The sequence below is a fragment of the Mustela erminea genome, chromosome 5, assembly GCF_009829155.1.
Source record: "Mustela erminea isolate mMusErm1 chromosome 5, mMusErm1.Pri, whole genome shotgun sequence".
In the NCBI taxonomy this organism is placed as follows: Eukaryota; Metazoa; Chordata; class Mammalia; order Carnivora; family Mustelidae; genus Mustela; species Mustela erminea.
Window position 1 is genome coordinate 67,889,676 of NC_045618.1, and position 12,539 is coordinate 67,902,214.

A 12,539-nucleotide genomic window follows, 5' to 3' on the forward strand; every position below is an offset into this window, starting at 1 on the left:
CTGACTTTGAGGCCGGGCTCATCCTGGATGACCCCCACCCATCTTGGGCCTCAGATAAGATGTCTGAAATGGCTGGACCTCTACTACTACATGGTCTTTCTCTGTTTTTCTCTCTCATCTTCAGAGAGGCTAGTCCGAGCTTGCTTCAAGGTGCAGAGGTCCAAGAGAGGGACAGTAGCTCTAAGGTCTCTTTAAGCAGAGGCCTGGAAATCACACAGAATCACATCTGCCACTTGCTTTTGGTCAAAGCAAGTCATAAGGCCCATCCAGATTCAGGGAGTGGGAGAAACAGACTCCACTACTTTATGGAAGGAGCAGTAAAAACTTTATAGCCATATATAATATGTCATAGTGAGTAATCAATATTTATGATGTTAACAAAAAAGTGTTCGGTATGGTTTTAGAGGTATGAAAAAGCACAAGTAGATGGATCTGAGCTGTTCTCAACTATAGGCCCAAACACTTCAGGTTACCCTGAGAAAATCCCATGTGACGGACCAAAACTATGCTAAGGTGTGACCATCAGGGGCAAACTACTCAGGTGACAGAAACAAAACAATCTGCTCCTACGAATCTAACCTTTCACATCTTAGATCGACTACATCACTCAACTTGATGTCCAGCACCCTGAAGGACCACAGTAATCAAAGAATTCTCGTTCCCAGAGGGATGTTCAATGTGAGAAAAGGAGCATTTCCCTCCCTTCGTTTGAGGACAGTCTTGATTGCCATTAAGGTCTAGGAGCTCCTTGGGACTTCATATTTTTCTGAAATGATAAATAATTGCACACATTTAGTTCATACTAGTTTCACTAACACTCTCCAACCACATAAGGCGAATAAAGTGTATTTATTTCCATTAATAGACAATAGATTTAAGGCAGCCACATCTGTGTTTATATAAAAAGCCCTTTGTTCCCTGAAGCCTCCATTGTCACACTTCGAGATCAACAGTGACTTCGATGTTACATAACCATCAGAATGATCTTTCTCAATAGGCTTCGTCACTATATCATTCTCTCACTCCTTCAAAATCTTCAGCCATTCCCTAGAGCAACAAGATCAAGCAATAAAGCCCCACCTCCTCAGTCTTGCTTACAAGGCCTTTGCCAAAATGGCCTCAAGAATGGGACCTTATTATGTCCCATCATTTCCCTAAATCATGCTTAGAAACCAGGATTGTTCGTTCATTAATTTAGCTATTCATTCATTCAAACAAGTATACATTGAGGACCTATTACGAAGCATAGATAGTCTTCCAGTTCATAGAGATTCGAAGATGAACAAAGTATTGTTTCTCTCCCCAGTCTGGGCAAGGCTCACTGGAGGGAAAGAGAATAAATGGCAATTAAAGCGGGCACAGTGGGGTAATTATGATGGCTCTTCAACCTTGGTACCCTTTTACAAACATTCATGCATTCAATGTACATTCAGTGAGCATTGTGAAAGCACCTAGAGAAACCAGTGGGAAGGCACTGAGTTTGAACTTTCTACTCTAATAGGGCTACCACGGTGAATGAAGAAATAACTCCCACTCCCAGTTTAAAAAAAAAAAAAAAAGGAAGAAGAAGAAGAAGGGGAGGAGGAGGAACAGAAAGAGAAGAAGAAAGGGAAGACGAAGAAAGCATGCAAAGGTAGGTGTAGAATAGTCTATCGATCTTTCTTTAAGCACGCTGTCCTGTGAGAGAAGCAGCATCTAGTCTGGGTGGCTGGAGAGCATGTTAGAAAGCGCTGATGTTCTGTGACCCATGAGAAAGTTCCTGACTCGAGGACCAACTCACTTGTCCACATAGGTGGGGCTGTGAAAGGGGTAGTGGCAGACTGAGGACAAAGGACAAGCTCATATTCTCTAAAATCGATTTCCCATTCATTTCTCCATGTTTTCTGTTTCCAGTTCTAGGAAAATGGGGAGAGAAGCAGGAGAATTGGGTTAAAGAGACAAATAAATAGCCCTTGTTCTGGGGTCATTTTGTTTCTTTTCCCCTTCATTTCCCCTCCTGTCAGGTGACGTCCAGTCCCAACAAGGACTGAGCGAGAGCTTCGGAAATCTAGGCGCAGTGTGCCGTGTGACAGTCCTCAGAGCCCCACAACAGTCCCATTCACCTGAAGCCTCCTCTCATAAAAGAGGGCACCAACGGGTTAAGAAAAATGAGAAAGTCCATGAAAGACAGAGTAAGAAGGTACAGGTTGAAAGAGAAAAGGGGAAGAGCAATCTAGACAGATTCATAGAAATGATAAACTGAAATCTCTTTCTTGTACCAGAGGCTCCAGTCAAACTCCACTTCCCATTTTCTGCACCTGTAGCATTTTCCCACCACTGCTGCATGTGTGAATCCTGTCTTTGCTTTAAGGTCCAGGAAAAACAGTGTCACCTCTTCTCCGGCTCTTCCTCTAATCTGTTGGGTGGAAACAGTTGATCCTCTGAGATTCCTTGGTTTTCCTATTAACTCCTTCGAGGGCCCTCGGTATAGTCTATGTCGCAATCAGATCTGACGTACATGTCATTCCCCATTCTTGTCTGTAAGCCTGTCGTTGGCAGACTCCAGTAGCTAGCATACCTTTGTAATCCCCAACAACGCCTAGCCTAACCCTGCACCTACTTAGACCCTCCAACTTCTCAAGGCCACGAAACTGAAGGTCTTACTTAGCTCAGTCACAGCTCTCCTTGCCTCTGAGTGCCTAACAGCACTCTGTTCTCTCCTGCGGATCCAGAGCTGATACTCACGTCTGCTCTCACTAGACCCCAGATACTGTACTTTTCCCTTCTCATTTCCCTACACCCCATCCACAGTTTTGTAAGTTCTCCCCCTGTGAAACTGTACTCAAATGATCCTAATATGAGTGTGTTGTGATTTTCTTGCTCGAACCCTTACTGATATAGTATTTTGTCAATGACAGAAATTAACTCTTTGTGGGACTACTTTATATATATATTTTTTCCTTCCCTTTCCCTTATGATAAACTAAGAATTGGGTACTTTCAACCTAATTTTACCCTGCAGAGACTCAATAAGGTTAATTTTTTTTAAAATTTTATTTGTTTGACAGAGAGAGATCACAAGCAGGCAGAGAAGCAGGCAGAGAGAGAGAGGAGGAAGCAGGCTCCCCACAGAGCAGAGAGCCCGATGCGGGGCTCGATCCCAGGACCCCAGGATCATGACCTGAGCCGAAGGCAGAGGCTTTAACCCACTGAGCCACCCAGGCGCCCCTCAATAAGGTTAATTTAAGACTGATCTAAAGTTAAATAGTTTGTGAGGTCTCAATTCAAATGTTGCCTTCTCACAGGAGTCCTTATTACTCGAAATCACCCCTTCCTCCTGAGCTCTACCTTTACTTTTTATTCCTTTTATAACACCATCAGATATTCTCTTATTTCTTGGTATATTATCTACTTACTTTATCCATCATAATGTGCACCTCTGCAGAGACAAGACTTCATTTCAGTCAGGGTCTTACCCTCCGGAACATACTTGATACTGTGTCGAATGAATGAAGTGAAATCTCCTCCTCAATGCTGTAAACCTCCCTTTATACTAGGGGTAGCCTTGGATTATATCCTTTCCATTTGCATCAAGATCTCCAAACCTAGAGTTTAAATCATTCAACTCTACCCACATCAACTCTGTGGGCCCGAAATAGGGAGTCTCAAGTTGATTTGGATACTTTAAGAGAAAAATCAAAGAGCCGACCAAGAAAAAGCAAGAGGTGAGAGAGAGGCGGGGGTGGGGAGCAGGAGGTGGGGTATTGCACAAACACTTCAAAGACTGTGGATATTGTACCTTCAAGCAACAACGAAGTAAAAATAGTCCCAATTTAATAAATAAATAACCCTTGTCAAAGTTCAAAGCCAAACAATCCACTACCTTAAAGAAAAAAATCAATTGAGAATAGAGTGAGTATATAGTGCATGTTCTGTAAATACTATACAATCTGTTCCCTTGCGGAAAAGAATTGCCACATGCTCTACTAAATTTACTGCTTTGACTAGAGTATACATCTATGCAGATTCACATTTAAAATATTTTAAAATTTTGAATGTAAGTATTTCAAATCCATATGATCTTTCTGTACCCATAAGTAGTCATCATCACCCACCGGACCCCACATCAATTTTGGACTTAGAAAAATTCTTGACAATTTTTGAATTTTGTTCCATAAACCAGTTTCTGTGCATAGAACTGGCCCTGCCTGCTGGATGTCTGCGTAAACTTTTGTTCTGGGCTTTTTCTGTGTCGGAAGGACAGGATTAAGTAAAACTCTCATTTCTCCATCCTGTTGTTAGAGGCCCTTCAAAGTTGGGTTCTCACAGGATGCCTGGAGGCCAGCAGGGAGGAAGTCGTGGCCTGCTATCGGGAAAGTCAGAGGCCTGTCCTGGCAGCCCTCCAAAATAAAGCCGCAAGAAGCCAGATCAAACCACGCACAAACACAAGATGGCTGACAAAGTAGGCCGAAAACCCCTGACCAAAAAAGGAAGAAAGAGCAGGAACACTTGCTTCTAAGAAATCCCTGCCTCAGGTAATGACTATTCCACCCGCCTTGTTAACAGCTGTCAATGAATGGCAGAAACCCAAACCCAGGCATCAGCTCTCTCTCTCCAGCTTGCCTGCTCCCACATCGTGAGGGTGTACTTTTGCTTTAATAATGCTTCCTGTCTGTACTGCTCATCCTCTGTGTTGTGTCTGTCCTTGAATTCTTTCTCACGATGAGACCAAGAACTTTCGGGGACACCTCTTAGGCTAGGTCAAGGTCTCAGGGCCTGGGTCTCCCAGTCCACTGGGTAACACTCTGTTCCCTGCTCCCCCTGCACATTTCCCAGGGACATCATTGTAAGGGCATTCCTGGGAGCTGCCTCGAAACTATAAACTGCTGTTCTCCAGGCTATAAATCCTAAGCCAGGGAACCCAGTACAGTGCCATGGCATGTAAATGGAACTCAAAAACGATTCGGTTGGCTGCCTGCCTGGAGGAATTCAGGGCTTCCTCAAGAGGATAAATAACTTACTCCCATCATGTTTGTTTGTTTGTTTGTTTGTTTTTTCTTCCCATAGAAAGGAAGTCTCTGTTTTGATACTGTTAACTGGGTAGATACCAGGACCGTTGCTCCTTAAAAACTGTTCCTGAGTGAATTCCAAAGGAACCCGAAAGCCCCCCTGGAGTTGGCATGAACCAGCATGATGTCTGGAAAAAAACATCACAGCTTAGAATGAGAAGAGTGCCCCATAAAATGACAAGGAGGGACAGAGACAGGCCTGAGGGACTCTGGCTTTCCTGGGGCAAGGAGGCCAGGCACTGCTGAGAGGAACCACTAGTTACAAATAAAAACCAGATGCGTGTAAGTCACAAGATGATACCTCAGCAAACCTAGATAATGTATACAAAGCATTGGTTTTATTCTCGTCAGATAGGTCTTTTTGTATATCTAAAATCGTTGTAAACGCCAGAGACCAACTGTGCACCAGCAACCCCTGCCACTGAGCTGTTACCTGGCCCATCATCATTTTTGGAGAAGAAAATCCGTACAGCATAGGTCTTACCGCTAGACCGTGGCATCTGCCCATCTCCGCCGGCTGAGTCTAACCTGACTTTCAGTGAGTCTCTGGGCTTATCCCATCTGCGTCAGCAGCTCCTGGGCTCTCCTGGTTCTCTAAAGGCAGTTGAACCTACGTGGAGCAGTTGGACAAAACCTGCATAAATATTGTGAATTGTTGGGGATCCGCAGGTCCCTGAGTCAATCTTGCTTATGGCAGATAAAATTTTCATTTCTTTAAGAAAACAAACACAGTGGTATGTTTTGGGCTGTCCTCATATACATTCATTCAATCAAATTCTGCCATCATCTTGAAATGAATGAGTTTAACCGTTGCCCATGGAAACAAAAGTTACAAAATGACATAGGGAGGGGCAGAGAGTGTTACATAGAACATCTAACTCAAAGGGTTTTGTTGTTTTGGTTTGACAACTGTTTTGTTGTTCTGTCTTTGCGGTATGAGTTCCAACCCTCAATTTCCTAAGTAACAAGACCATGTATCAACCAAGTTCTCACGTGTTTTAAGTGTCCCCTTTTTGAGTTCCAGATGCTGAAGCCAAGGGACCTGGGTTGCTCCATGATCTCTGCCATTAATTAGCCTCTATGCTGCACGAACTTGCTCTTCTCCATAACGTAAACTATCTTCAGTTTCTTCATTTGTTAAATGGGTATGATAATTGTGTATATCCCTCTTAGGGAGATCATGGAGATTAAATGAGTTTCTATATGTAAAGTATTTAGACAGTATTGGCACCAGAAGTACCCTCTCTATATTAGCTATTGGTATTTTGAGTTTTATTATTATTCTGTCTTCATTGAGGAAAGCTAAACCAAAGCTTCTCATTGGGAGTGGAAAATGCAGGCCCAGGGACTGTGTGATCATTCTTACAGGTATGGATTTAGACAGCAGAGTTTTGTCAGGGGGCTTCGCTTTTATGATAAATGGATGATGGAGAAGGGAATGTCCTTGAAACTCTGCAAAAACTGTCACAAATGTGAACCTCTTCCCAGTGAAGTTACTTCTTTCTGGATAAACAAGTCAGGCCCCATCCAGTGGAATCATGCTAAGTGCTTTTTTTTTTTTTTTTGGTGATAGGAGTCTGAAATAAGCATTTCAATTAGATTCATTAAGACAGTTATTACTTGGTAATTGAATAGCAACAGATTGCAAAGGAACAGTTATTGAGGTCTATAAGTATGTAGGATAGAAATCTTCTCCTTCTGTAATTCCATCAGCTATAAACCAGTGTAATTAGATTCTTACTAACACATTCAAATTGAAGGGAATGTTGAGGCATATAATTGGCACTTAGGAAGATACCTGTATTACGTTAGGGTGCTTTCCATTTACATACTTATTAAGTGTCAGTTTAAGTTGTTAAGTAATTGCGACTTGTGGACAGTGGTAGGTCAAGTGGTTAAGCAAGAATTAAATTCTTAAACATATTAATAAATTGGGTCAGATGATTTTAAAATATAAAATGCAAGTTTATTGTACCCATAAATTTGAATCAAGACACAGAATATTTCAATGCAACTCATGGACAAATTCAGAACCCTGAATTATTTTCTCAAGTGTAAGAGATTCATTCATTCTCTTGCAATCCCTTTTTGAACAACTACTATTTGTTTAAAAAAAAAAAAGCGTGTTACTTGAAATCAGTTTGATAATGGAGATAAGAGAGTTGTATAAAAAAATCCATAATTTGTGACACAAGTATGCTGGGAAAGGAAAACAGAAGAAAAAATATTCTTTTAATATTCTTTCTTTTTCATGGCATACAATCCTCTTTAGGATTTCAATTTTCTACCAGTGATACTAGATATTTCTTTTTCCAAATCAACGTACAAATTTCAGGAGCAGACCCCTATTCTTCATTATTTTTGATACAGAATTATTACCAGATGCTATGTGCATAGCAAGTTAAATGAAGTACTTACAAAACCACAGATAACTTTTTGTAATGAAAATGAATTTAATTTGGGGGAAGGTACATTTAATGCAGTTATATAAGTTAATGCAGCTATATATAGTAAGCAACCAAATTTTGGATAATCCAGTTTGTCTTTTGTTGAAACCAGTCAGAAGAAAATAGAACTTCTTTTTAAACACAGGAGACTGGTGTCCCAGAAAATCCATAGGGAAATACAGGAAAACAAAAACTATAATGACTGCATACATGCAGCTCCTGAGAATGCTTCAGACTGCATTTACAATGCAGAAGGCTCACTGGATTGATAAGTGGTGCTAGAAAGTACCACTTTTGCTACAACAGTCCCCGGGAAGAAAGAAAACCCAACCATCATCTCTACACCACCAGAACAGCCCCCCCCAACACACACACACACACACACACACACACACTCACTCACACCAAAAACTAGGACTCGATAATATCTGTTTTTTTATATTTTTCTCATGAGTAAACCTTGCCAGAATGTGTACAGATGGCTGAAAGTTCTCACTGTTTGCAACATTTTCCCCTTTCCTCTCTTTTTAATGGCCTGCATATCCAGGAGAGGACACAGAGGAAGAGGATATGTCTTCTTTATTATTCTGGCACCATTTTGACTTTACTATCAAAACTCTGGGGATACCACTACCTTATATTTATAAATCTCACTCCATATCGGGCAGACCAACCTCCCCCTCTCCCTCTGTGTCAGAGACACCATTGTCTCTCTCATCTTTCATGCTCGCTATCACAAGCCTGCATCTGACACTACCGTTTCTCCCCGTCACTGAGAAATAGATGTCAGTAAGGCTTGTCACTTTTCCTTTGCAACGTCTCTAAAGTTCCATCCTCGCTCTCCAAATTGGTTAAATCTTTACCCATGTTTTATCCTGTGTGAAGACATAAAACGGGCTAATGTGACAACTGGAGGGATTTACCTTGAATGTAAGGGAGAATTTCTTGACCATGAAACATTGGAAAAGGCTCCTAAGAGAGTCTTGTAATGTTTAAGAATGACAGACTCACCTTGGACAGGAACCATTTTAAATTTTCTCAAACCCAACTTGACTCATCTGCTCGTTTGTGGCCATTCTCCCCTCTAGGCAGCCCTCACCCCACTCCATCCTTCGGCTCTTATTTTTGCCTTTGTTATTCCCCTCAACCAAGAAAATGGATTTCTCTACTGTTGACACCTTAACATTTCTTTACACATTCCCATGAACTTCCCCTCAAGAGTCAATTAACTGACCATTACAGTAGAAACTCGTATTTATTAAGCATTTACTAGGAGCCAGACAAGGTCACAAGCACTTTGCATATATTATCTTATTTCATACCATAACCATCATATAAGGCCAGAGAATACTATTGTCTCATTTTCCAAGTTGGGGAAATGAGATTGAAGTTAAAAAACTTGTCCAAATTCACATGGCTAATAAGTGGTAAAACAGGGATTTACACCTCGGAAGTTTTCTTCCTAACAACCACAGCGTAAAACAAGTTACTTCATTACATTTCAGGTTTGTTTCTAATAGAGCAGGCGTTTGCTGGCTATCTACTGAGTATTCATCCCCTCTCATTTCTTAATATTATTCAGGTTCTAATGAAAAAAAAAAAAAAAGTCACTCATCCCCAAATTGTCCTCGTACTTGCGAGAAACGGACCCCACTCACAGCTCCAACAGTGGGCCCTTGTTGGTTGAAACCAGTCAAGGCCTTTCATTTCCTTGGCCATGTAATTTACATAGTGGTGGGCTTGGGACACAGACGTCTAAACTTTAAAAGTCTTGCTGAGAAGGCTGGGACAGAATCGGTTTCCCTGTTGCTTAATGTAAAACAGCAGCGTGATGCTCTGCTTGCTACAGACACTCACTCCTGTGACCAAAGGAAGAACCAGTCCTAGGATCAATGTACCATCCAGGAAGCAGCAGAGAGCTATTGGAAGAAACTGGTTGAGCTGTGTTGAAGCCCCCTCAGCTTCCGGAGTTCTTGTTATATGGACCATATGTGGAACACCATATATGGACCGTTATACTGCTTAAGTCATTTTGAATCGGGGTATTTTAAAGGTAAAATTGTGTCCCATTTGCCTAGAACAGTCTGAGTTTATACCCATTTTCCCAGAATAATTATTAGTGATGTCTTCTTTCACTCTTAAAGTACTGTAGTTTGGATAATAAGTCCGTGGCCACTCAAATTTTTCTATAACTTGAAATCACAAGTTCTAACAATCCCCTTCAGTTCTTTCTCAGTCAGACTTTTTTTCTTTCTTTCTTTCTTCCTTCCTTTCTTTCTTTTTCACTACTGTCCATTTTTTTCTCTTTTGGACCTTTTTTTTTTTTTAATTAACATATAATGTACTATTTGCCCGAAGGGCACAGGTCTGTGAATCATCAGGCTTACATAATTCACAGCACTCACCAATGTCCATCACCCAGCTACCCTTTCCCTACCCACCTGCCCTTCCCCCAGCAACCCTCAGTTTGTTTCCTGAGATCAAGAGTCTCTTAATGGTTTGTCTCCCTGGTCCCATCTTGTTTCATTTTTTCCCTCCCTTCCCCCTGCCCTGTCTCTATGTGTCTCAGAAATACAGTGCAACTGGACGTGAAAAGATCAGAAAATAATTAAAGATCTCTTGATAAGTGGAGCATGGTCACTTTGACACATCGAATTCCTGAATCTTTCTTGCTTTTGGCCAGCTAAGAACCAGTCTCCTCACGCACAAATATAATGAAAAGGCCATCTGAGGATCTAGGATCCAGTAAGCTCCTGCCTCTTGCAAGCCATACCTAATCTCAGCTGATCACTGGTCACGATCATCACCGCCATGAATCTAGAAGCAACTCACCCACATTCACTTTGTCAGCAGGTGAAGATTAGTCTATTTCTTGCTGTTCTATAAACAGTCAAATGCAGCCCTGAGAACAGAAAGAACTATGCATCACTGAACATCATATCGATGCCCCAGCATAGCACATCAATGCCAACACCCTGGGAGCCAGATTGGAAAGGTGTTCTTGGCATCTGACTCAGAGCTACAGCAACATACTGACTTAACCATGGATCCCAGCAAGCAAGGAACGCTAATTTTAGCAGCGGAAGAAAAAGAGAAAGTGAGAGAAAAAAATAGCTCTAATGAGAATATTAATCACAAACTTTTGGGTTTATATCCTGAAATGCAGCACTGTCTTTAGGAACTGCAACTTGGGAAAGAGAAAACATAATGGTTTCAAAGGAAAAGTAAGGAAAGATTAAAGTACCATAATTATTCATGCATTTTCCATCCTTGACTATTTCCCTCCACTCAAATTCTATGAAAAAAAAAAAAAAACCTGAAAATATTCAACTTTTCTCCTGCTTAATCTTCATCAGCTAACCTTTTTAAAAAGCTTTTAAAATAGCAGTTATTGCAACTTGTAAAGTAAAGCTAACAGGATACCCTGACTGGGCAGAGAATGGGGCTCTAATATTTTGAGTGACTCTCTTCACATATAGTAGTTGTACCTATAATTGCTGGGTAGAGTTGAGTCAACTTGTCTAATGAACCTGGTTGGCGTCATGAAGACTGTACTTCTGGGGGCCCCAAAATGTCTGCGCCCAGTGGAAAAGAGCCTGGTGAGGGGGTCAGATAAGGAACAAGGCCTAGGTCTTGAGACAGAATGGGAGTTCTGAGCACAGCTTCGAGGTGCCTGGAAAAATGGTCCTTATCCAAGGCTCCAGGATCTATATAACAGACTAGTCCCCAACTTAGTGAACTAAAACATTAGCCATTGTATACAGGTCAGTGGTTGGCTGATTTCTCTGCATGATCAGCCTGTGGTATTCGGCCAGTGACTAGGCTCATCTAGAGGGGCCAGAGGCTTCACTAGCCTGCCTGGGGCCTGGCCACAGTGGCTGGAGGCTGGACTCAGTGGGGCCCACCCCTTCTCCACCCAGGTTTTCCAGGAGGGTGTTTGGATTTAGATGACGGGGCGGTGCCCCAAGAGGTCACGGTAGAAGCGCAAAGACCAGACACAGATCCAGTGTACATTCCCCCACCCTGCACTCTCCGCCCGACGCAGGCCCGCCAGACTCACAGGGAGGCAACTGGGCCTGCTCTCCGTGGAACGGGCATCAGAGAGTTTGCTCACATCTCCAATCCACTCCACCCAGCTACTCACAACCAGTGTGTGCGTGTGCGTGTGTGTGTGCGTGTGTCTGTTTATGGACGGTAGAAGAACAGATCTCCAAATACTTGAGGGCTACTCATGTCATCTTATGTTGGGAACCTTACTCTTTTTCAAGGCTAGAAGTGAAGTCATTGTCTCCCCTTTTTTTCTGAAGGGGCTGCCCTGCACACAGCGGGCACATCCCTTCAGACCTCAGCTAGGTCCCCGCAGCCCTCCTGACTGTGCAATACAAGTGCCTTCCCACCTCAGACCTGGATCCCTGAGGAGCTGTTCCTGCGTGGGCTGCTGGTGGGTAGGGAAGAGGAAGAGGGAAAGAGCCGTGTTACTAGTTCCAGTGGGATTTTGAGACTCAAGCTGAATTTCTGCAGGAAATCCTGTCTTCTACCCTCCACATTCCTGGCCCCACCCTCCCCTTCCGATAAGGATCTCGGGTCCCTAGGCGCCAGGTAGCATGCCAGTTCCCTGGATGTCTTGACGTGGAGAACAATTCGTTTTCAATTTCTACAGGAGTCAAGCAACAGAAAGAGGGCCAAGAGTTGTGTTCTAGAATCAGAACTGTCCCTTCCTAGAAACCTCAGGGCAGGACTGCCGAGTCTTCATGAGACAGAGTACAAGTTTAGAAAGCAGTAGGATGAATCATAAAGACCAGTTACCCTGGAAATGGGGCGGGGTTGGGGTAACACAGTTAAATGTGTGAGGGGCTTGCAGCCATTGAGATCAAATTGCTTGTGTTCCCTGGCTGGAGAAACCCGAGATGGGCTCGTTATGTAGGCGGACCTTTTTTTTTTTTTTTTTTTTTGTCTTTTCCTTTTCCTCTTCTTTCCTTTCTTATTTATTTTCTTTCCTTTTTCTCTCTCTTTTAGTGCACAGAATTAAAATAAAACATCAGCTA

General features: G+C 42.5%; 1 long non-coding RNA gene across 5 annotated transcripts; it reads right to left on the bottom strand.

The window, feature by feature from the left end:
- Positions 1-325: 325 nt before the first annotated feature.
- On the bottom strand, positions 326-12,239 carry LOC116591031. 5 transcript variants are annotated; one of them, XR_004285811.1, is made up of 6 exons: positions 11,892-12,239; positions 10,327-10,396; positions 5,532-5,657; positions 2,259-2,395; positions 1,225-1,321; positions 326-766 (listed from the first exon to the last, which is right to left on the bottom strand). It is a non-coding gene; the product is annotated as an uncharacterized LOC116591031 (long non-coding RNA). The 5 variants fall into 5 exon arrangements; XR_004285809.1 differs by having other exon boundaries at positions 332-766; positions 1,234-1,321; XR_004285810.1 differs by having other exon boundaries at positions 545-766; positions 1,234-1,321; positions 2,298-2,395.
- Between the last annotated feature and the right edge of the window lie 300 nt (positions 12,240-12,539).